The 20,556-nt window shown below is 47.2% G+C and overlaps 1 protein-coding gene across 6 annotated transcripts in view; it reads left to right on the plus strand.

Annotated features, from left to right (window-relative positions):
• Positions 1-982: 982 nt before the first annotated feature.
• The window catches only part of LOC138759573 (monocarboxylate transporter 4-like), a 43,841-nt gene continuing 24,267 nt past the window's right edge, over positions 983-20,556 (plus strand). For 3 of the 6 annotated variants that reach the window (XM_069930212.1, XM_069930219.1, XM_069930216.1), the window contains exons 1-2: positions 4,464-4,555; positions 18,950-19,030. The gene's annotated coding sequence lies outside the window, so the exon portion shown is untranslated. Of the gene's footprint in view, positions 1,074-4,463; positions 4,556-15,227; positions 15,454-18,949; positions 19,031-20,556 lie in introns of those variants that run through there. The other 3 variants (XM_069930215.1, XM_069930214.1, XM_069930218.1) reach the window with 3 other exon arrangements.

The following is a 20,556-nucleotide window of genomic DNA, read 5'->3' on the forward strand; positions in this document are numbered from 1 at the left end:
CTGGTTTACTCCTTCCTGATTTTTGCTGTTTTTAATTTGTATAATAGCAGAGAATGATTATTGTTCAGAACATCATATAGCCTTATCATTAACCTCCTTGTGATGCTCAGAAATTAATGGTTAGTTATTAAATATTGTGGTCAGAATTGTTGCTGCCTTTTCCTGATGTTCTAGATAGTTTCAAATCTCTGAGGTAATTCTCCCACCCAGTTGGTTCATCAATAAAAATGGAGAAACACTAATCCTCTACAAACTAAATGAACTGCAAAGAGGAATCGTGTAAGCCTTCGAAATAACATTAAACTGACAAAGCCAAGTGTTTACTTAGTAATGTGCCATGGAAATTACAGCAAGAGATTATAGGCAAAGGGGGCATTCAGTGCAAGGTTAGGGATGCAATGTTACAAGTGTACGAGACAGCAATGAGACCACACCTGGAATATTGTGTATAGTTCTGGTCACCACACTATAGGAAGGATGTGAGTAAGCTAGAGAGGTTGCAGAATAGTCCCAAAGTTATTGGCAGGACTGAGCGGCTCGAGTTACAAGGAGAGATGGAATAAAGTTTTTTTCCTGAAATGAGGGTGATCTAACTAAAAGGTGTATGAGGGGGCCTGAATTAGGTGGGTGGTCACAGCCTTGCTCCTGTGGGAGGCGAGTCTAAAATTTGAGGGCATAGATTTGATGCAAGAGAGGAAAGATTTAAAGAAAACCTGAGGAGTAGATTTTTTCCACAGAAGTTGGAGGGCATATGAAATGAGCTGCCAGAGGAAATGGAAGAGACAATAACAATTTTACAAGACATTTGGACAGGTTCATTGATAGGAAAGGTTTACAGGGAGATGGCCAAATGTTGGCAAATAGGACTTGCTCACAAAAGCACTTTGGTTGGCTTGGACAATTTGGGCCAAAAGCTCCATTTCCATGCTGTGTGACTCTATGACGACCTTACTGTGAATATTTTCTGCACCCTCTCTAGTTTAATGTCATCATTGCACCTAATTCCCCAAGAATGGCCGAACCAACGATTTGTACAAGTGTAACATGATGTCTCCACTCTTGTGTCGATGATGGTAAGCCCACCTTATGCCTTCTTCACCACTCCGTTGAATTGTGTTGCAATTTTCAGGGAACTTGTACCTCAAGGTCTCTGTATTCAACCACGTTCCTTTGGACCCTGACATTCATTATGTATGTCCTGCCCTGGCCCAACGACCTAAAAATGCCTCGCTTTTCACTTGTTCAAGTTAAATTCCATTTGCCATTCCCTTGTTCTAACCTGAGACAACCTTCTTCAGTATCAACTCTACCACTGGCTCTGTGTCTTCAACAAGTTTACTAATCATGCTCCAACATTATCTTATAGATCATTAATATAAACAGTATTTATAACAAAGAATAGGATAAGCATAGAAGTTGCTGAATTAATTTTTTAAATTTTAATTGCTTGATTTGCATTATTTTGGCTATGTATTTGTGATTATAGAGCACCCTAGAATCATAGAAGCAAACAGGTCAGAAACACTCATCCATATGATGCCTTTTTAAAATTGAGGACGTGCTGAGTTCAGAATCTAAACTAAGATAAGGGCATCATATATGCACAGTGGATCAGTCTTCCAAGCTGCATTGTGAGCAGTAAAGTGCAAATAAATCAAGAGAGTTTTTGGATTACTGGATTGGAAGAAGTAAGGTGTTTTTGCTTGAAAAGCAGAGAGGGTCTTGATGGAAATGGAAGCATGAACCAGAGAGTGGCAAATGGGATGATACCTTTGGACTTCTGAAAGGCAAGGAAAAGATGTGGCTTGTGGTGCTACAGCCTGGAAAAAGTTTTTAAAAAATTAAGATTGCATGCCTCGGTGACCTTGATGACCATTTGATGTATTATCCAGTGGGTCTATGTATAAAATCAAAAAGTTATTTTTGAAAAGTTATAACTGAGCAATAAATCTATAAATCTAAGTGTGGTCTAACCCACACTTTGCATAGCTGAATCATGAGGTCCCACATTTTGTACTCTATTGATTTTTAATAAAATATCGGGAGTAAAGATGCTGGGTATGAGGGGAAGGGTTAGTATTCCCAAAGTTAACCATAAAAACAGCTATTGAGAGTTTACTTTGGAGTCACTGTTTATATTTCTGCCATTCCTGTTGCTATGGTTGAGGCAAGTTAAGTTTTAAGTATTTCTCTTACCTCTTCAGTCCTTTTACTGTGTTAATGCATTATGTAAACATCTGTTATCGAGTTGTGGAAACATAAGTCATACAGCATAGAACAGGACCTTCGGTCCAGCTCATCCTTTCCAACCAAGTTGACATTCTGGGCTAGTTCTATTTGTCTGCATTTGGTTCATATCCTTCTCAACCCTTCCTATCCATGAATCTGTCCGAATGCCTTTTGAACATTGTAATTATGCTTTTGACAGCTCATTCCAGATGTGGATTGCCCACTGAGTAAAAAGGTGGCCTCGGATCCCTCTGAAGTATATTCCCATTCACCTTAAACCTATGCCTTTTCCTTCTAGAACAGTAGTTTTCAATTTTTTTTCTTTCCACTCGCATACCATGTTAGGTAACCCCTTACTAATCACAGAGCACCTATGATATAGGGATTACTTCTACTTTGGAAAAATAAAGACTCTATTTACTTTATCCACATCCTCATACTTTTGTCAACCTCCTTAAAATCACCCTTGGATCTAAAGTCTCAGCCGAGCTAACCTCCCCTGAAACTCAAGCCCTCTGATCCTGGAAACTCTATGGTGAATCACCTCTACATCACTTCCAATTTATTGATGTCCTTCTGCTAGATGGACGGCTTTGACACTTTGCATAGCTGAATCACGAGGTTCCAACTTCTGAACTCTATACCCTGCCCATGAAAGGCAAGTGGGCTAAATGTCTTCTTCACCATCTGGTCGTCTTAATTTCACACTTTCAAGGAACTCTGCACCCCCACCCCAAGGTCTCTGCTCTCCATTCACTGTGCAAGTTCTGCCCTGGTTTCCAAACGGCTACACCTGACACTTGTCAGCTATATTCCATTTGCCACTCCCTGATCTCGATCCTGGAATAAATGTCGATATTTTTCATTACTATTCGCGATGTCACCAAATTTTGTGTCACTTGCTATTGTGTTACATTGGCCATGAAAGACCCCAACAATGAAGACGCTGTTTACATCCGGTACCGCACGGATGGCAGTCTCTTCAATCTGAGGCGCCTGCAAGCTCACACCAAGACACAAGAGAAACTTGTCCGTGAACTACTCTTTGCAGATGATGCCGCTTTAGTTGCCCATTCAGAGCCAGCTCTTCAGCGCTTGACGTCCTGCTTTGCGGAAACTGCCAAAATGTTTGGCCTGGAAGTCAGCCTGAAGAAAACTGAGGTCCTCCATCAGCCAGCTCCCCACCATGACTACCAGCCCCCCCACATCTCCATCGGGCACACAAAACTCAAAACGGTCAACCAGTTTACCTATCTCGGCTGCACCATTTCATCAGATGCAAGGATCGACAATGAGATAGACAACAGACTCGCCAAGGCAAATAGCGCCTTTGGAAGACTACACAAAAGAGTCTGGAAAAACAACCAACTGAAAAACCTCACAAAGATAAGCGTATACAGAGCCGTTGTCATACCCACACTCCTGTTCATGGGTCCTCTACCGGCACCACCTACGGCTCCTAGAACGCTTCCACCAGCGTTGTCTCCGCTCCATCCTCAACATCCATTGGAGCGCTCACACCCCTAACGTCGAGGTACTCGAGATGGCAGAGGTCGACAGCATCGAGTCCACGCTGCTGAAGATCCAGCTGCGCTGGATGGGTCACGTCTCCAGAATGGAGGACCATCGCCTTCCCAAGATCGTATTATATGGCGAGCTCTCCACTGGCCACCGTGACAGAGGTGCACCAAAGAAAAGGTACAAGGACTGCCTAAAGAAATCTCTTGGTGCCTGCCACATTGACCACCGCCAGTGGGCTGATAACGCCTCAAACCGTGCATCTTGGCGCCTCACAGTTTGGCGGGCAGCAGCCTCCTTTGAAGAAGACCGCAGAGCCCACCTCACTGACAAAAGGCAAAGGAGGAAAAACCCAACACCCAACCCCAACCCACCAATTTTCCCTTGCAACCGCTGCAATCGTGTCTGCCTGTCCCGCATCGGACTGGTCAGCCACAAACGAGCCTGCAGCTGACGTGGACTTTTTACCCCCTCCATAAATCTTCGCCCGCGAAGCCAAGCCAAAGAAGACATTGGCTCCGATTGCTCAGTGGTTGGAGCCCTGGTCTTGTAAACCAGAGGTTGAGAGTTCATTCCTGTTGGGACCTCATTTCTGTGAGGGGCGCTTGACCGAGGGGCGACTCTCCGTCTTCCTGAAGGAAGACCGTATTCACAAGCATTGTAAATGTGGAACGACGTAAAGGACGGTGATTAGGACCCAGTGGAGCCGACTCCGACGACTGACGTACAATCATTAGTCTGAATAAGAGCAGCAGAGCATCGCAGGATCCTACCGAATGACGTTGTGATCCCAAGGCATCCCGACAAGGTAAAGACTTGCGAACATGAATAGGGGGATTGGATTATAGATGCTTTAAGAGGCATTATGTGGAGAATGTATTGCACGTCATCATTCTCTTTCAGAAGATGATTGTTTTTATGTGCACACGACCCTCAAGTTGGAGACCAAATTGGGTCATCTATTGAATGTGCATCCATTCCCAATTTAAGAGCATTCCTTCTTTTGTTTCGAACAGTATTAATCATTCCCAGAACATGAGGATACGTTGGCCCGATGTAGGGGTTCAGGCATCAATTTAAAGCTGGGGATGGATTCAGGAAATAAAAACTTGGCGACGGAGACTATTAGTGAACATATTGAGTAGAAAGTGTAGGGTTATGGTGACAAAGCGCGCAACGTGCGTATCTAGAACAAATGGCGATGTGCTGTCGAAGGCGAGTTGTTCATGAAAACCCTGCACTTCTGGTTCAACTCTGCATGTTTTGGGGGCCCAATGTCTACAGGTGATTGAGGAAGGAAACACGCATTTAATGAAGCGCCCAGCTCTTTAAATTTCATCGTATTCCACCTTGTGGCGTTCTCCTCCTTGAACCACAATCTTTTTCTCGACAAACTTTGTTACGTACTTTTTCTTCTCTCTCTCCCCTCCAGCGCATTGAAAATCTACTGGGCGAACTCTTCGAACGGCCTGATCTTCTCTTAAATGCAGTCTATTTCATAGTTCACTGCCTTGCAGTTCTTTCGAGGCATCTATTCGCCTACTGATAGTAAATGCGAATTGCATGCTAAATTGTATAGGCCACGGGCTACCCATATCCGATCAAGCATTTATTTTGCTCCATGAACACCGGTGCTAAATTAAAATCCCCGCCCTGTCTGGAAACTCCATCATCAACTCGTGCTTTTAATCGGCCTGGACGGATTAAGATTCCAGGCATGTGTGGCGGAGATGGAGCAGCACTTTTCCGATGAAGAATTCGGGTTCACTGCCTGCTTCATTCCGGAAAGGTGTGGGTGGGGAAGGTGGGTGTCTTGAATCTGAGCGCTGGAGTGAACCAGGGCCCGGGGCTAATCTACCGATCGCCGGTCAACAGTCACATCCTTATTTTGCGGCGACCCTGGCGTTCGTGGATCACGTCTCTCACGTCCCTCATGCAGTGGCTTTGTGACACCCACTTCCTCTTTCAGCGGCTCACTCTCTCCATCCCCCCCTCTCTCCATCCCCCCTCTCTCCATCCCCCCCCTCTCTCCATCCCCCCCTCTCTCCATCCCCCCCTCTCCCATCCCCCCCTCTCTCCATCCCCCCCTCTCTCCATCCCCCCCTCTCTCCATCCCCCCCTCTCTCCATCCCCCCTCTCTCCATCCCCCCCTCTCTCCATCCCCCCCTCTCTCCATCCCCCCCTCTCTCCATCCCCCCCTCTCTCCATCCCCCCCTCTCTCCATCCCCCCCCCTCTCTCCATCCCCCCTCTCTCCATCCCCCCTCTCTCCATCCCCCTCTCTCCATCCCCCCTCTCTCCATCCCCCCTCTCTCCATCCCCCCTCTCTCCATCCCCCCTCTCTCCATCCCCCCTCTCTCCATCCCCCCTCTCTCCATCCCCCCTCTCTCCATCCCCCCTCTCTCCATCCCCCCCTCTCTCCATCCCCCCCTCTCTCCATCCCCCCCTCTCTCCATCCCCCCCTCTCTCCATCCCCCCCTCTCTCCATCCCCCCCTCTCTCCATCCCCCCCCTCTCCATCCCCCCCCTCTCCATCCCCCCTCTCTCCATCCCCCCCTCTCTCCATCCCCCCCTCTCTCCATCCCCCCCTCTCTCCATCCCCCCCTCTCTCCATCCCCCCCTCTCTCCATCCCCCCCTCTCTCCATCCCCCCCTCTCTCCATCCCCCCCTCTCTCCATCCCCCCCTCTCTCCATCCCCCCCTCTCTCCATCCCCCCCTCTCTCCATCCCCCCCTCTCTCCATCCCCCCCTCTCTCCATCCCCCCCTCTCTCCATCCCCCCCTCTCTCCATCCCCCCCTCTCTCCATCCCCCCTCTCTCCATCCCCCCCTCTCTCCATCCCCCCCTCTCTCCATCCCCCCCTCTCTCCATCCCCCCCTCTCTCCATCCCCCCCTCTCTCCATCCCCCCCTCTCTCCATCCCCCCCTCTCTCCATCCCCCCCTCTCTCCATCCCCCCTCTCTCCATCCCCCCCTCTCTCCATCCCCCCCTCTCTCCATCCCCCCCTCTCTCCATCCCCCCCTCTCTCCATCCCCCCCTCTCTCCATCCCCCCTCTCTCCATCCCCCCCTCTCTCCATCCCCCCCTCTCTCCATCCCCCCCTCTCTCCATCCCCCCCTCTCCATCCCCCCCTCTCTCCATCCCCCCCCTCTCTCCATCCCCCCCTCTCTCCATCCCCCCCTCTCTCCATCCCCCCCTCTCTCCATCCCCCCCTCTCTCCATCCCCCCCTCTCTCCATCCCCCCCTCTCTCCATCCCCCCCTCTCTCCATCCCCCCCTCTCTCCATCCCCCCTCTCTCCATCCCCCCCTCTCTCCATCCCCCCCTCTCTCCATCCCCCCCTCTCTCCATCCCCCCCTCTCTCCATCCCCCCCTCTCTCCATCCCCCCCTCTCTCCATCCCCCCCTCTCTCCATCCCCCCCTCTCTCCATCCCCCCCTCTCTCCATCCCCCCCTCTCTCCATCCCCCCCTCTCTCCATCCCCCCCTCTCTCCATCCCCCCCTCTCTCCATCCCCCCCTCTCTCCATCCCCCCCTCTCTCCATCCCCCCCTCTCTCCATCCCCCCCTCTCTCCATCCCCCCCTCTCTCCATCCCCCCCTCTCTCCATCCCCCCCTCTCTCCATCCCCCCCTCTCTCCATCCCCCCCTCTCTCCATCCCCCCCTCTCTCCATCCCCCCCTCTCTCCATCCCCCCCTCTCTCCATCCCCCCCTCTCTCCATCCCCCCCTCTCTCCATCCCCCCCTCTCTCCATCCCCCCCTCTCTCCATCCCCCCCTCTCTCCATCCCCCCCTCTCTCCATCCCCCCCTCTCTCCATCCCCCCCTCTCTCCATCCCCCCCTCTCTCCATCCCCCCCTCTCTCCATCCCCCCCTCTCTCCATCCCCCCCTCTCTCCATCCCCCCCTCTCTCCATCCCCCCCTCTCTCCATCCCCCCCTCTCTCCATCCCCCCCTCTCTCCATCCCCCCCTCTCTCCATCCCCCCCTCTCTCCATCCCCCCCTCTCTCCATCCCCCCCTCTCTCCATCCCCCCCTCTCTCCATCCCCCCCTCTCTCCATCCCCCCCTCTCTCCATCCCCCCCTCTCTCCATCCCCCCCTCTCTCCATCCCCCCCTCTCTCCATCCCCCCCTCTCTCCATCCCCCCTCTCTCCATCCCCCCCTCTCTCCATCCCCCCCTCTCTCCATCCCCCCCTCTCTCCATCCCCCCCTCTCTCCATCCCCCCCTCTCTCCATCCCCCCCTCTCTCCATCCCCCCCTCTCTCCATCCCCCCCTCTCTCCATCCCCCCCTCTCTCCATCCCCCCCTCTCTCCATCCCCCCCCTCTCTCCATCCCCCCCTCTCTCCATCCCCCCCTCTCTCCATCCCCCCCTCTCTCCATCCCCCCCTCTCTCCATCCCCCCCTCTCTCCATCCCCCCCTCTCTCCATCCCCCCCTCTCTCCATCCCCCCCTCTCTCCATCCCCCCCTCTCTCCATCCCCCCCTCTCTCCATCCCCCCCTCTCTCCATCCCCCCCTCTCTCCATCCCCCCCTCTCTCCATCCCCCCCTCTCTCCATCCCCCCCTCTCTCCATCCCCCCCTCTCTCCATCCCCCCCTCTCTCCATCCCCCCCTCTCTCCATCCCCCCCTCTCTCCATCCCCCCCTCTCTCCATCCCCCCCTCTCTCCATCCCCCCCTCTCTCCATCCCCCCCTCTCTCCATCCCCCCCTCTCTCCATCCCCCCCTCTCTCCATCCCCCCCTCTCTCCATCCCCCCCTCTCTCCATCCCCCCCTCTCTCCATCCCCCCCTCTCTCCATCCCCCCCTCTCTCCATCCCCCCCTCTCTCCATCCCCCCCTCTCTCCATCCCCCCCTCTCTCCATCCCCCCTCTCTCTCTCCACCCCCCCTCTCTCTCTCCACCCCCCCTCTCTCTCTCCACCCCCCCTCTCTCTCTCCACCCCCCCCTCTCTCTCTCCACCCCCCCCTCTCTCTCTCCACCCCCCCCTCTCTCTCTCCACCCCCCTCTCTCTCTCTCCACCCCCCTCTCTCTCTCTCCACCCCCCTCTCTCTCTCTCCACCCCCCCTCTCTCTCTCTCCACCCCCCCTCTCTCTCTCTCCACCCCCCCTCTCTCTCTCTCCACCCCCCCTCTCTCTCCACCCCCCCTCTCTCTCTCTCCACCCCCCCTCTCTCTCTCTCCACCCCCCTCTCTCTCTCTCCACCCCCTCTCTCTCTCTCCACCCCCTCTCTCTCTCTCCACCCCCCCTCTCTCTCTCTCTCCACCCCCCCCTCTCTCTCTCTCTCCACCCCCCCTCTCTCTCTCCACCCCCCCTCTCTCTCTCCACCCCCCCCTCTCTCTCTCCACCCCCCCTCTCTCTCCACCCCCCCTCTCTCTCTCCACCCCCCCTCTCTCTCTCCACCCCCCCTCTCTCTCTCCACCCCCCCTCTCTCTCTCCACCCCCCCTCTCTCTCTCCACCCCCCCTCTCTCTCTCCACCCCCCCTCTCTCTCTCTCCACCCCCCCTCTCTCTCTCCACCCCCCCCTCTCTCTCTCTCCACCCCCCTCTCTCTCTCTCCACCCCCCTCTCTCTCTCTCCACCCCCCTCTCTCTCTCCACCCCCCTCTCTCTCTCTCCACCCCCCTCTCTCTCTCTCCACCCCCCCTCTCTCTCTCTCCACCCCCCCTCTCTCTCTCTCCACCCCCCCTCTCTCTCTCTCCACCCCCCCTCTCTCTCTCTCCACCCCCTCTCTCTCTCCACCCCCTCTCTCTCTCTCCACCCCCTCTCTCTCTCTCCACCCCCTCTCTCTCTCTCCACCCCCCTCTCTCTCTCTCCACCCCCCCTCTCTCTCTCTCCACCCCCCCTCTCTCTCTCTCCACCCCCCCTCTCTCTCTCTCCACCCCCCCCTCTCTCTCTCTCCACCCCCCTCTCTCTCTCTCCACCCCCCTCTCTCTCTCTCCACCCCCCCTCTCTCTCTCCACCCCCCCTCTCTCTCTCTCCACCCCCCCTCTCTCTCTCCACCCCCCCTCTCTCTCTCTCCACCCCCCCCTCTCTCTCTCTCCACCCCCCCTCTCTCTCTCTCCACCCCCCTCTCTCTCTCTCCACCCCCCCTCTCTCTCTCTCCACCCCCCCCCTCTCTCTCTCTCCACCCCCCCTCTCTCTCTCTCCACCCCCCCTCTCTCTCTCTCCACCCCCCCTCTCTCTCTCTCCACCCCCCCTCTCTCTCTCTCTCCACCCCCCCTCTCTCTCTCTCTCCACCCCCCCTCTCTCTCTCTCTCCACCCCCCCTCTCTCTCTCTCTCCACCCCCCCTCTCTCTCTCTCTCCACCCCCCCTCTCTCTCTCTCTCTCCACCCCCCCTCTCTCTCTCTCTCCACCCCCTCTGGCACCTGATCCCCAGGCTCCAGCACCAAGCTTCGGAAGGGATGCCGAAATAAATCCCGATGACTGTCCTGAACACACACACACCTCCACCTGGAGGAGCTCGACGGACCAGTCGGCATATGTGGAGGGGGGTGGGGAAGAGGCACATCAGGACGGAGGGGACCCTACCCGGCTCACGGGAGTTCGAGCAGCAACTTTTGGGCTTTTTTTTTGTTTGCTGCGGTTTCAGCACCGAAAAGGTTGCAATTGGGCTGTTGATCAGGCCTGAGAAACCAGGTTGGGGAGACTCAAGCAGTCGAGTAAAATGTATTTTCCAAAGATCTTCCAGTTTGTACCGATGTCGGGGTCAAATCGTGCCCCTCGCAACCTATTTCGGACATTATTTGTCTGGATTGGCTATTCGTGCTGAAGCGCTGAGCTAATATGCCAACAAAAACAGTTCGAGATTTAAAGTTCCACCAACACAACTTGATCAAATCTAAAGAAAGTAGATTTTTTTAACAATTCAGGCGAGATTCGCATCGTGAAATTTAATTGGTTGAAAGATTTTTTTTCGCAAGGTGAAACAGATAATCCGTGTGGTTTCGTTGTAAAAATTGTTTTCGTTGGGGATTGGCTTTATTGAATAGCATTCGTGAAGTATGTGAGTATATTTTGTCAGTTATAGGAGGGTTGTTTAGGTAACTTGCGTTCTTGACCTTTTGTCTTGTCCTTCTGTCTCTAAATCTATCTATGCAGTTAGACTTGACCTACTGGGAATTTTCTGGCGTGGCTCCAGTTCTTTCCATTTGGCAAAACAATACAGGCTGCAGGTTGCATTTGAAATAGCATTTCACGGATTACAGTTCCGTGCTAAGTAGCAATGTTGTTTATTAATTTAAAAAGAAATATAAACTATTCTGTAATTGGCCAGTGGTATTTTTAGAGATCATTGAGGTAGTTAAGGAATAAACTGTAGAGTTTTATTAATTCCCACCCCCAAATAAGACTGGGGTGTGGGTGTGGGGGGGGGGGGGGGGTGGGGAACCATTGATGGCTCTACTGTTGAGATAATCAAATGTATCAAGTTTCTTGGAGGGCAGGTGGCAGAGACTCTCACCTGGTCCCTTAATACCAGCTCCATAGCCAAGAAAGCCATGGCTGAGGAGGAAAGTCCATCTCCCAACCTCCACCCTCACGACATTCTACAGAGGATGGATTGAGAGCATCCCGTGCAACCCCATCACCGCCTGGTTTGCACCACCTCGGACCGCAAGACCTTGCAGAGGGTAGTGAAGTTGGCACAAAAGATCATTGGGGGCTCTCTTCCTACCATGAAGGACGTCTACAACACACGATGAAGATGAAAGGCAATAAACATTGTGAAGGGCTTCACACACCCCTCATGTAAACTTTTTTCCCTTCTGATATCTGGTAGGGAGGTACTGCAGCCCTCAGGCCCTTACATCCAGATTGGGCAATAGTTTTTTTTTCCCCAAGCCATCAGGCTCCTGAATTCCCAGAACCTAAGTGGATAGGTTTACTATATATGCCTTAATATTTTAATATTATAATGTGTTTAACCTCTAGTCTAACTTGTGTTTATGTAAATATGTTCTATGGTCCTGGAGAAATGCTATCTCATCTTTAACATAACAACAATTACAGCACGGAAACAGGCCATTAGGCCCTTCTAGTCCGCACCGAACCAAACACCCACCTCCCTGCACAATGCCCATCACCCTCCATCTTCTTCTCATCCATAGATCCGTCCAACCTTTTCTTAAATAATACAATTGACTCCGCCGCCACTATTTCTCCCCGAAGCTCATTCCACACGGCTACCACTCTCTGAGTCAAGAAGTTCCCCCTCATGTTACCTCTAAACCTCTGCCCCTTAATTCTTAACTCATGTCCTCTTGTTTTAATCTTTCCTCCTCTTTGCTGTGTAAGCATGGTATGAATGATCAATAAAGGTGACTTGATTTGATTGCTAGACATGAGTAATCTGATTTCAAGATTTTAATTGACTTAGTGTTAAATTAAAAAAAAACTTGCATAAACATTTCAATGTGACTAAATGTTGCTTAAATTCAGTGATTTTCAGATGGAAAATTATCCTTGAACGGGAAGATTTGTCATAAATGCATCACACTTATTTCATTCTTATCTTGGCAGCATTACAGATTGGGGCTGCATTAGGCAGGTGGATTTTGAAAACTTTGTTTGCATGTTGTGCAAATTATAGTTCAGTTTCTGTAGTTCCTCTTGATGCAATGATGTCACATGGGCACCAACGGTGATACAAGCTCATGAAGGCACTTTTAGTATTACACAATGTACTGATGTTAAAGAACAAGAAAATTATGTGCTAGCTTGAGTCAGATCTTTGAGCTTGGACGCTCAAAATGTGCTGTGCCTTGGTGCAAATTGAAACATGACGATCTTGGGATTTTTCTTTACTGTGAATCAAAATTGCATCAAAATAAATCTTTTTCTCCCACCCATGGGGTGAAAATAGTATTTTAAAAATGAAAATCTGTGAGTACTCATTAGGCCATGTTTCATCTAATAGGGAAAGGGAAGAGAAAAGAGAGGGGGGGGGGATAATAAAGGGAGAGGTGAGATTGCAGTAGGATTTTGATGGATGGAACAGGGTTGCACATCATATAGGCAATCCCCTGCTCGAGGTCATGGGTAAACAGTACTACTGTTGGAATGATATGCAAGTCCTAATATTAGGTAGTCAGTGGTGGTAGAAGAGTAAAATGAAGCGAGTTTTGTGGTCCAGTGCTTGTGGGTTGGTAGACACTGAAAATCACCTTTAGTGTGCAGGAGAATGATATAATCTGGTGGGGGGGATGACAAAATAGGGAAAATAAAAAGAATGGGATAAATTTAGGTTTGGCGTAACTGGGTGGTTGGTGCAAATGGTATGTTTCTTTGACCATGTCACAATGGCATAAACAAACAACTGATAATAGATCAAGGACGAAACATGAAATGTTTTAAATTTACAAATCACTGGACCATCAAAGCTATAACATGTGAGTTATTCTAAGGCAATAGCATGTTCATCTCATTAACCAAGGAAAATGAAAAGTTTTGCAAGTTGCTGCAATGACTAGAACAATACATAACATTCTAAGTATTATCATTTTACATTGCTCTCAAGTTTGTTAACTGAATCCATAAATCCTTCATTTGTAACCATGTCATTCCCAAATTTTATCTCCTCAACCTTCCTTTTGGGTTCCATCTAATTCCTCCATGCCAGCTATCAATTTGTGAATTGTTTCAAAATGAAGTAGGTAATAATAAATGTGAAGGTGTATTATGGATTACTACAGTGACAAGATTAACTTGTTTTCTCACTTTCCCAGTTCTGAAACATAAATTATTTTTTCTTTTGAGAGTTGCCATCTGCCCCTCCCTGAGTCACTTTATTATTCACTTGATTTTTCACAAATCAAAACCTGTGTGCAATTAGTGCTCGCTCTGTCATTCTTCCTTCCAATTCGAGAATTGTTATTTAATCTTTCCAAATTGATTTGACTGCCAAAGTTACGACAGTTCGATAGCAATACAGATTCGGTAGAATCTGTACTTCAAATTTTGATTTATTTCCGCACTTGTGATGTGCAGTACGCTACTCTTACCCGATGCTGGTGTTGAAAGTTTTTTTTAATTTTGTGTTTTTTGCATCCCATCATGAATGATGAGTACCCATGCAACTTAACAGTTGATGATTCTTGCCCAACTGTAGGCTACGATAACTGTTCTGAGGTAGGCTAGGCTATGATGTTCAGTGCAGTATTCTTTTTTGACTTACAATTTTTCAACTTACGATGGGTTTAACAGAATGCAAACCTATCATAAGTTGAGGAGCTACTGTATGTTCCTAAACTGAGAAGTGGAGAGTTAAATCTATGTACTATGGTACACAAAAGATGAGTTCTTTGAGTATTTCTTCCTCTCCATCTTTTCATTCAATCAATGCTACCTAGTCTGTTGAAAGTTACCAGCATTTTTGTTGACCTTCGTTTCATCAAAGTCGTACAACAGAGACCAGGTCTTTGACCCTGTGTGTGTTTGTGTGTGTATATTTAATAATCTACAATCCTATCAATTTCTTCCAAATTATATAGACAATTAATCTACCAAGCCAAATTTTTTGGGATGTGGGAGTTAACCCACATGGTCGTAAGGAGAATGTGTACTCCCTATAGATAGGACTAGAAGTCAGAATTGGATCCCTGTCTCTAGAACTGGGAGACAGTTACTCCACTAACTACTTATTCAGATTTCTGGAGAGGTTGGTTATAGCCTCATACCCAAGAGAGTCCGGTTGATATAAACTGTCGTGCTTGTATAAGAACATAATGATGCAATAACTAGCAGTGTGTTAGTTTGGGACCAAGCAGTGATAATGTCATAACAACTGGAACTTTTGCTTAAGCTGAAATTACGTAGAATTGCCACATTTAAAGTGTATTTGTTATAAGCTGTTTGTGCTTGTACTTTAAACTGAGTAGCAAACTTGAACATTTTCGCATTGGCCAATGGGATCAGAAATTCTGATGTAATTTTACAGTGGATCTTGCATAGTTTTTGTGAATGGAACAGTATCAATATTTGCAGTAATTATCATTAAAATGCATGACCCTTACAAGTTGAATATGTAGGTCAAAATTTAGTTGGGAGAAGAGTTTCAATTCCTTGGGGCACAATACCAGAGATGGAGGGAACCATTCCATTAGAACAAGTTTCAATTCTCCAGTTGAGATTAGAGCTTTAAGATAAATTGTAGTGAGAGACAGAGGGAACATTTGAGAAGCGTAGGGGAAAGTAAAAGCCAAGATGGTAGTGGAGAGCATTTTAAAGAGATATTTCACAATTCTCAAGGTATTTCTTAATAGAAGATGCAAGATTCTGGAAAAAGTTTACACATAGCTAACCAAGGAAATGTTGTGGTGGTTTCAAGTTGAAAGAAAAGGCACATAAATTGTGAAGATTTGTGGCAGGCCAGGAGATTGAGGACATTTCAGATACCAGAAAAAGATGACTAAATGATAAGAATAAAAGCTTTGGCAAGAACATTTTCCCCCTTACCTGAAGTTGCGTTAACTGAAATGATCCATTAACCAAACTTTTTTGTAGCACCGACATGACGTCACAAATTGAAAAAAAAAAGAGCTCTGGCACTCTTGGCGCCAGTTTGGAAACAACAGAGCTCAGAATCAGACAGGAAGACAGACGCTGAACAGCTTGATGTTAGTTTAGAGAAGCAGGCTGGAATCTCGTGCCATCATTGAGCGACTGGAGGAAGTCAGTGGGTCAGGCAGCGCACGGGGAGAAATTAAAATGCCGATTGTCCTAATTTCAGGTAACGCCCTCCCCTCTCTCTTTCCATTTCTTCTTTACCCTCCGCTCTACTTGGTTTACGAACTGTGTGCCGCTGCTTCCGGCCGCAAGCAGTCAAAAGATTCCTTTGTCCCAGCGGCATCAAGGAGAACAGCCTCCCAGACAGGACCGAGGACCCCTGGCTCCTGGGCAGGAGTGGGGACTGTAGTCAGGACCGGCCATGGTGGTGGAGAGATGTTGAAGACCAGCAATGGCTGATGCTACTGTTGTGTTTCTGGGTTTTTTCCAATTTTTGTTCCATTAACCAGGAGAAAAAAAACAATAACTGAAAACTGTCCAGACCCAAGCTTTTCAGATATGGGTAAATGTACTATATTTGAAAAGGGAGGTAATAGCTCAGTTAAGCTTGGGTTATTATTTCCTATTCTTCTTATATTTTGTACCCAGAGTAGTTGAAACTTAAGGACTTGTGGGAGGGAAGGACCTAAAGCAATAAATGCTACCAAAGAAAATATACCACGCAAACTAACATGACTAAAGATAAACCAGTCCCCTGAAATCTGCTTGCTAGGATCTCAAAAGAATGAATGCATTGGTTTTAATCTTGCATGTTTCTGTACATGAGGTGATACAACCACTACACTGGCTGCACTCCTAGGAGCCTACTGCTGGGGGCAACCACTTGGGAGGCTGGCCCCACCTGCTGGCTGTCAATCACTGGCCCTTATAAAGACTCAAGCTGGCCCCTTCAGGGACAGTCAGACACGATAAGCCAGCAAGATACTGAGAGTGGTGTGCACAAGTTTAAGCTAATTAAAGCCTGTTGAACAGTCTGTGGACTTTGCATCAGAATTACTTGCATAGCAGCACTCCCAACTTCCTCTATTCAAATAGGGGAAAAGTCAGCAAGCAGGAAACTATAACCTTGTTCACCTAACATTTTTCATTGGGAGGGAAAATTGCTGCAGTTCATTATTATGGAAATGATAGCAGCACATTGAGAAAATGGGAAATGCAGTGACAACAGAATTATTCCCCTCATTATAGAGAAGATTCAAGAATGTGAAATCGCACACCAACAGGTTCAAAGTCAGTTTCTTCCCTGCAACTATCAGGGAACATACATCACATCAGAATAGTGATCTCGTGCTGCCCTTGACATGTACTAACTGACCTTCACCTAAAACTACACATTGTAATGTGTTCTTGCTCTCCACATGTTGGAGTGGAATTGCTGGACTTCTGGCTTAAATGTATCCTTCTCATTGGACTTGGTATAATGTGACAATGAACCCTGAGGAGTTCTAATAAGACTATGGTGACAGACACTGAATTGGAGCTTATGAGGTAATTTGTTTCAAAGGTTGCCAGAAAGTTGAAAAGGATGAGTCAAGCAGAGCATCATGCAAGATCTTGAGAGAGAAAAGTTTTCATCCCAGCTAATGCAAGAGCCATGTGAAATACGAAAGTCTGCAGTTGCAGATATATTACTACTATTGCGAGAGCCATGAACAAAACTCTTGTGAAAGCTCAAAGGAAGGGACTGCTGGATTGAGAATTTGCAGATTGATCGCATTTGGCCGGGTATTTGAGGATGTGAAAATCGTGCGAGTACTTGGCATTGTCTTGCGCTTGAGATTTGCTGTGTCAGGGAAGTCGGCTGTTGCTTTAGGATTTGTTTAGTATCAGAGACTGGATGTTACGGGGGTGAAATCGTAGCAAAGATTAAATTGGAAGAATGAGAAGAAAAATAATTGGTATGAAAGTGACCTGTGCTCTTTCCCCCACTGAAAAAGATCAGATTTGTTGGTGATGATCAATTAATAATACTACAGTCTAAAACCTCACCCTCTTAATGCAGCTCATTATTAAACAAGTATTGAAAACTAGCTAGATGTTTGTTCAAGTAATTAGCGAAAAGAAGCTGATGCTCTCTGGTATGTTTGCTAACCTGGCAATCAGAAGAATACTTTGATGCACTAAATATGTGTTTTTAAGGGCATCAAATACCTGCCACAGTTATTGAAATTGCACCATGATTTGTTTCATCATATAAAATCTGTAATAACTTGGTGCATAATAAAATCATAAGGCCTTGCACCACAATTCTTGAGGGTTAAACTCAATGACCCCTGAAAATGGGACTGTGATGAGTAATTCACCAAGCCTACTGATATTTTTGTTTGCAGACAGTATGCCATCTTTACTAATCTGCTTTTACAATATAGTGGCATCCATTGGCTGAACACATCAGGAATGTGGTAAGCTTCTGTTAAAGCTATCCTACACTGAATGTTGGCTCCTTAAAGGATAGGCATGTTGTGGGCAGTCGTGCAGGAATTGAATTTGATCTGGCAAGCATTGAAGAATGTTAGGAAGTGGGGCGGGAGAAGCATTGCCAAAAAGTTTGGATGTTGTGGATGAAGAGATGGCAGGTAGGAGAGTGATTCTGTATTCTCCAATGAGTATGAGCATGCTCAGAAGATAGTATGAATAGGGAATAGGTTTATTTTGTGCTTTTCTTTTGTAACTTTGTTTTCCACTCCACAAGATAGATTGCTAAAATTCCTGCTCCGTCATGCTGATTTCCCACCAGTTTTCACTACATATCTCTTGCATATGGAGAAAGCACGTCGGCGCCTCTACTTCCTCAGGAGTTTGCGGAGGTTTGGTATGACTTTGGAAAACTTCTACAGATGTGTGGTGGAAAGTGTGCAGCTGCATCACTGCCAGTATGGGAAGACCAGTACCCCTGAGCATAAAGTCCAGCAAAAGGTAGTGGACACAGGCCAGGATATCACAGGCAAAACCCTGCCCTCTATTGAGAGCATCTACAGGGAAAGCTGCTGTTGAAGAGAATAAGCAATCATCAAAGATCCACACCACCCGGCACATACTGTTCTCTCTGCTACAAGACTCGCACCATCGGGTCAGGAACAGCTGCTACCCTTCCACCATCAGACTCCTCAACAACCAACTCAGTCGGACTCATTTAAAGACACTTACTTTTGTACTTTATTAAATTAGTTTTTTCTCCTCTCTGTTTTGCTCAGTTGTTTTTATTTCTTTATTTACATGTGTATGTTGAGTACAGTTTTTGCACTAGCAATAGGTGGTAATTTTGTCTCACCTGCAGTAAAAAAGAATCTCAGGGTTGTATGTGATGTCATGTATGTATTCTGACAATAAATCTGAAATCTACAAGAAGAGTCTTCTTTTTCTTTGGCATGGAAATAAATGCAGAGAGATAGGAAAAGCCTAGATGTTGCTGTCTAGGCCTGCTGAGTTCTTCCCAGAATGTTTAAGTACTGGGAAACAAGAAAGTATTGCACAGAATCAGTAGAGGAGGGAATGCAAATTGTATATGAATCTTGGCAAGAAATGGTTTTTAAAAAGCTGAAAGTTTGAACTGTGATTATACTTTCAGTTCAGTAGCTTCTCTGGCCAAAATTGTTCAGTGCAACTTTTTTTTTATTTTCAGGAAATACTTTGCACTGATGTTTTTTGTCTTTCTTTAGATCTGAACAAAGAAGCAGCTTCTTTCGGTTGCCTGATTATAAGTTTCCACTTGAGTTGCTGAATACCTGAACCACTTGGAGGTATGTAGTAGAGGCTTGGAAACACTCTACTTAACAGTATGGTGCCCTGAAATGGGGGAACTATGTATAAAAAGTGCTGTAATTTCTACATGGTCAAAGCAAAATATATAAAAATAACCTTGAATAAAATCAGGAATGTGGATTTTAATTACATGTTTGTTCGATTATAAATTTATAACTGGAGCCCAGGGGCAAATAAAGGAAAAAACAGTGTCTATTTGTCCCACATATTATGGAGTGCACTGTATCTGTGCTGGTTGCTTCCTTCACTTCCTGTGGGTGCAAGTTTCAAAGAGTGGTGAAAATGTGAATAAATAAAAAAATTTTTGAATTTCCTATTGGACTTTTTGCTGATCTAAATTTTAATAATGACCTGTAGTTCCACAGTTCCAAGAAAAACTGGCGTGATTTTAAATGTCACTATTACATTTCCTGGCAGCTGTTTCATGTTTCCATCTTTTGCAAAAGATAAAGAGACCCAGTTGCTCTTAATTTTCTGATATATTTTCAAATTCTGGTTATCACTGTCAATATCTTTATTCTGTTCAATATTCTCTTTGTGCAATGCTGACCAGGGATAAGTGTTGGCTAATCAAGGTTTAATATGGGTTTAGATAAACTTGCAGGTTTTCATTTTTATCCCTTGAGAAATTAACCCTAATACTAGATACCATTTGGTCTGATCTTCTAGATCAGCCTACCATATTAGACCTTATCAAAAACCTTTCTAAAGTCCATGTAGATTATGTTCACCACCCTGCTATTGTCAATCTTTCTGGTTTTTTTTTTAAATTTAAAAAAAAAACTAATTCATGAGGCACAATGCAATATCTATTATCCTGAATCAGTCCTCGCCTTTCCAAATGCAGGTGGATCATGTCTCTCAGAATCCCCTCCAGTAATGTATCTGCCACTGATGCAAGGCTCACTAGCCTGTAGATTTCTGGGCTTGGTCCTTCTGAAATAAAGGCACAACATTAGCCACCCTTCACTTTTCTGGTACCTTGTATGTGGCCAAGGAAGATGCAAAAACTCTCTGCCAAGGTCCCATCAATTGCTTCCCAGAATGTCCTAGGACGCACTTGATCTTGCCCTGGGAATTTATCCACCTTTGAGTCTCATCACCACCATCACAGACTTGCACCCACAGGAAGTGAAGGAAGCAACCAGCACAGATACAGTGCACTCCATAATATGTGGGACAAATAGACACTGTTTTTTCCTTTATTTGCCCCTGGGCTCCAGTTATAAATTTATAATCGAACAAACATGTAATTAAAATGCACATTCCTGATTTAAGACCTTGCCCTTCTCTTGTGACTTCACACATAAATAACAACATTGAGAAGACTTGTTCTCTCGTTAACCTTTTGCTTGGTTCCAAGATCTTATCTGCCAAGGATAGTTTGTGACCCTTTGGATTTTCTTCTTGGGTGTCCTCCAACATTCCTTGCTCTGCTTAAGGGATTCAATTGATCCTAGTTGCCTTTGCCTGACATGTACCTTGTTTTTCCTGATGAGATCCT

Source organism: Narcine bancroftii, chromosome 3, assembly GCF_036971445.1.
Source record: "Narcine bancroftii isolate sNarBan1 chromosome 3, sNarBan1.hap1, whole genome shotgun sequence".
NCBI classification, from domain to species: Eukaryota; Metazoa; Chordata; class Chondrichthyes; order Torpediniformes; family Narcinidae; genus Narcine; species Narcine bancroftii.